This window comes from Arachis stenosperma, chromosome 8 (genome assembly GCF_014773155.1).
Source record: "Arachis stenosperma cultivar V10309 chromosome 8, arast.V10309.gnm1.PFL2, whole genome shotgun sequence".
Taxonomy (NCBI): Eukaryota; Viridiplantae; Streptophyta; class Magnoliopsida; order Fabales; family Fabaceae; genus Arachis; species Arachis stenosperma.
The window spans coordinates 1,259,936-1,265,092 of NC_080384.1; the positions used below are offsets into that span (position 1 = coordinate 1,259,936).

At 34.2% G+C, this 5,157-nt stretch overlaps 1 pseudogene; it reads right to left on the minus strand.

The window, feature by feature from the left end:
- Positions 1-228: 228 nt before the first annotated feature.
- On the minus strand, positions 229-2,581 carry LOC130944439 (glucose-1-phosphate adenylyltransferase large subunit, chloroplastic/amyloplastic-like; annotated as a pseudogene).
- Positions 2,582-5,157: the final 2,576 nt, after the last annotated feature.

The following is a 5,157-nucleotide window of genomic DNA, read 5'->3' on the forward strand; positions in this document are numbered from 1 at the left end:
AATTTTATTTGGATATCTCATACAAAAAGATCTTTTTATCTATCAATTATATTTGCGTATAACAATATAAAAGTATTTTTTGTTTTTATTACATGAAAAAGATGTTTTTTTTCTAGTACTCTACTTTTGCTACTAAAATTTTGACAAACACGCTAAAAAATAAAAAAAAAATCTTTTTTTTATTTAAAAATATTTTTTTTATCAAGATAATAACGGCCAAACAAGCATTTAACTACGTCCAAACAAGCACTTAACAGATGTATTATAGTTATAGTCGTCATATTGAGCAGTATAGAGGAGTGGAAAGTGAATCAGATTTACCTTAAGCTCCACACCGGACTCTAGACGTGAGCGCACCCCAACAATTGATGTTGAACGCTGCACTCCCTCAGAAGCACCCATGAGAAAAATTGCATCCACGATCTGTGTCAATCGTTTGCACATTCAAAAGTACCACCAACAACAGAAACTGATCAAGCAATCTTATCTGGGACAAGTCAGTTTGCTGTCATACTTGCATTTTCTACTTAGTGGTGGTAGGAACCTTGGGGAAGTGAAGAAAGGAGTCTTTGGATCATAGAATTCAAATTTTGGAGGCTGCAAATGATGACATATATGAAAATTTAGTAGCGTTTTCTTTCTGAGCTCGGGAACCTGTATGTAAAATATTACTTTTTTCTTAACACTGTTATCAAGCTGTCTTATCATCAAACTTGGAATTTAGTTTTCTGAATTGTGAAACATTCCAAGTTCGGACTTTATAATCACCCACCCCACTTAATTCTAGTCGAATTTATTACCATGGAAATAATCAGTTAATGAGGAAAAATTAGAAGAAATCAAAGGATAGTTTTTAACAAACCTGCTCTGTAAGGGCCAAATTTGCGTCGAAGAAGGACTTTATAGTTCCAATATCTCCCAGTAATCATTAACAAATAGCCTGAGAATGAAAGCAGACATTAAGCTACTGCTAAACATAATGTAAGATTTTAAAAAGAATAAAAATTAAATTATTCCCTTACTACTGGACATTGTGATCTTTCACCAGCAGATGGGATTATTTCAGATCCAAAGTCATTGCACGAAGAACAGCTCCATCTTAGTAGTTTCAGGAGGGTTTCAGTTCTAAAGACATAGACACCCATTGATGCAATGTAAGGATGTTTCTTTGCTTCTTCTGCAGATAACCCCGAGGACAGTGGTGTCAACTTTCTGCAGTATAAATCAAGCATTAAGGCAAACAGGTAAGAAATATGAGGCTTTAGATACCATTAACATACCATTTCCTTCAGATCAGATCCCTTTGGCTTTTCTGCAAACTGTACAATCCGTCCTGTTTTATCAATTTTCATCAGCCCATAGTCTGATGCGCGGCTGCAAGAAAGAAAACAGCAATCATGTTCATATCTTGCAAAAGATTTAATCAGGTGTAGTCCAAGTAGATGTACCTATCTCCATGGGCACACACGAAACTGTGATATCGCATTTGTGTCGATATGTTTCTGCAATGACAGTCATCATTAGCTTTACAATACTCAATCCTAAGAATGGTTGATTACGAATCATATAATTTGTACCTGAACAAAGTCCATATAGTCCATTCGGTAAAGATGATCACCAGAAAGTATCAATATATTCTCAATATTCTTGTTCTTGGCATCCTGCATCAGAAATTGGCAATCCACATACCATTCACCCTCTTCCATATCAAAGCAGTACTTTAAACACTGTAAGCTTTTACCTCAAAGACCCATATAAATTGCCTCACGGCATCAGCTGTCCCTTGGAACCATTTCTTCCCTGTTTCTCCAGGTGTTTGAGTTGCAGCCAAGACCTGTTACGAGAAATTGCTATAAGTATGAACATGTTCATAACTGTAAATCCAATAACATTTATTGCTACTGACCTCCACAAAACCATCCCCAAAACTGAGGCCATTTCCAAAGCTGTATAAGCGAGACAAGTGACGATTGAGGAGAAAGAGTTGAACTGAGTTAAAATGAATATTTTCTTGATGCCACTATTGATGCAATTGCTCATAGGGATATCAATGAGTCTAAACACCCTCCTATTGGAACCTGCAAATTCCAGAAAGCTTGCATGAATGATTTGCAACTATGAGTGTCCTCACAATTAAACTATATTTGTACCGCAGGTTTGGCTCTTCTGCCAGTAAGAGGAAAGAGGCGAGTTCCAGCACCTCCACCCAAATGATAGAAGCTACACCTTTTGGGTCTGCTTCAAGGTTTCAAATTATGTTCCTCCTGGAATGCCTTAAATTATTATGCACCCAAATCAAAATCCATTCATCAAAAGGTAACTGCTTTGGCATAACCATCAAACTTGACTGCAGAATGCAGTTGTAATAGTAATTTACCGTGGACTCTTGATTCACATCTGATGTGAGAACAGCGTGTGCAGTTGCAGGCTTGGATGATTGAACACTCAACAAACGTTGTTGTGTTCTTATTTGAGGTGCTATTTTAGATTCACCCCAGAACAGAGTTGCTCTGTTTCTTCCAAATTTGTTACTAAGTTGAACTAGATTGGTGGCACTCAGTGCTGCACAAGTTGAATCCATGGCTCAACTCAAAGTCTCAAACCTGGGGCTACTGATGAAAACTAGAAAAGCTAAACCTTTTTCATAAATTTCCAATTTTTTTCAGGGAGTTAAGGAATCAAACGAAGAATATGCAGCTCAAGAAGAGAAAACTTGAGGGCACCCACTCGGAAATGGAAAGGAAATGTAAAAGTCAGAAGCGGTCACGAGAAACCTGCAACTTCTTTTCTCTGACACTGACTCAGCAGTGGCTGCAAATTTCTAGGACTGGCCCCGTATCATTCAATTACGTGTTCATCTTTTTTTTTTTTTAGTTGCATTTTGATGTAATGTAATGTATCTGTTTTTTCAAAGAAACTCTCTTGTATTGGGTTAATATATTTCTTTGCTATGTTCATTGTTTGGAACTTTGGATCAATTTTTAAAATATAATCAATCCGAATCAAATTATATAAATGGTATTAATTTATAAAAGATCGGTTTGATTTGGTTTTAAAGACGATTGGTCCTATTCACAATGTTGCAATTTGGAAATTTGATCAATTTTAAAAATTAGATTATTCAAAAAATTTTAAAAAATAGATACAAAAATCAAATTAATTCATGTACGTTAAAAGTAATATTTTAGTTGAATTAAATATTAATCCATATCTATTTTCCTATTTTCGTAATCAAATCAAATTTAATCTTGTTACTAAGCTAAGGACATTGTTATTTGACTAATCAAATTCATACAATATAATCATATATAAAGTGGTATTATAAAAATAAGAATGAATATTATTTTTTTTATAATCTTTTCAAGAGAGTAATGATTTACAAATATATGGCATCAATGCTTTCATAAAACAAATGTATTATTCTGTTATTCGCGAGATCCATCTTACCATCTACAGCTCCTACTTGTCGCATCGAAGTTGGAACAATAACTGTGATTTATATTGTTTGGCTTTTAATTAATTTCCATTGGTAAATGATGAAGAGAAACGTTAAAGATGTTTGATTAGCTGTGGGTAACGTAGCGATTGTAAAAGTATTAGGGAAATTGATTTTGTAAATTAAGCATGAGAACACATGCATGCGAACTTAAAAGGTGGCGTTTCTTATCAGTGCGGCTAATTAAGAGTTGAGACGTTATAACTTATAATTATATCAATGGCTTATTTTGTTTGTGTAGCACAAGAAAATATTATTTTTCTGTTCATTTATATAAAAATATCTTCCATTATTCGAACTTCGAAGGGGCAGCATATAGGCTCGTTACTTGTAAGATAGAGAGTTGCTTCTGTTTATGAATGCGATACGGATATTAATAATGTGAATGAAAGGTTGCCACCTTTTCAAACCAAGAAATGATGAAAAAGAAATGGAACACATCATGTGATCATGTCGATGCCCATTGGACATGGGGTTTGAGAGTTGCTGTTGCTTCAACGCTCAATATGTCTCAACAACTCTCAACCGTTGACGAGCTTCGTTGACTATGACATGTATGTCTTCTTCCATGATTATTGCCAATCTTAGTGCTGAGTGCACCATGGTTTGTCCAATTGTCCCCCTTCCCAAACACAACTCTCTACATGACTAATTAAACTTCCATCATTCCTCACTAATACTACATTTGGGGATTGCTGCTAGAGTTTCCTTTTCATGAGTGGTATATTTCTGTTCTGTTGGAGTAAAAGTTTCTGAAATATACCTGCAAAGTAATTCCTTTATGGAATATTTAGAATCTAGTGATTCTTTTTCTTGTTCCAAACTTTTTATAGCTTTCTTAGCTTTAGACATCCTGACCAGGTTATGTCTGAAGCATCTGTTTCTACTATTAAGTAGTCGTTTTCTTCTGGAATATAAAGTTCTGAAAGTTTTTCACATAAGAGTTAGAAAAATAATAGAATCTCTAGAAATAGTGATGAATCGATGATAGAATTTGCAAATTCTAAGATAAATAATGAAGTTTACAAAGATTGAAAGACAGAAAACAAATATTTCAGAAAATTGTAAAGACAAATACCAAAATAAAGCTATTGAAAACTCAGTTCTTTTACTAAAAGAACTATCAGGAAAAGCTATTGAAAACCCAGTTCTTTTACTAAAAGAACCATCAGGAAAATTAGTTTCATCGAATTTCAAATAAGAGAATCCAAAATTAATAGCCCTTTAAGTTTATCTAAGTTAAAGACTAAAGAAGAAAATTCTGAATAAAAGGTTTGCTCTGGATGAAGAGCTTCATATTCCTTGAAGGATTCCTTTGCTTCTTCCAGTGTTAAAAACCCCCTTTATGAATTATCCTTGATTGATGTGTAAATGGTGCTGCTTTTTCCCAGGCATATACTCCTTTCATGGGGCCATTATTATAATCATGGACGGTTGGTAAGATGGCAATTATTTTGTTACAATATCCAATAAAAATTGAATATATTAAGGGTGACAAAAATGTTATTGCAGATACATTAACAAGAGAATGGAGTTCGTCTACAACGCATTAGATCAAGAAATTCAAAAATATGAGCAAGAAATCGAAAAATGCAAGCATTGTCAGCAAAAAAGGACAGAGATCCAATGCCTCTAATCACCGCTTGATATATAAGTCTTTT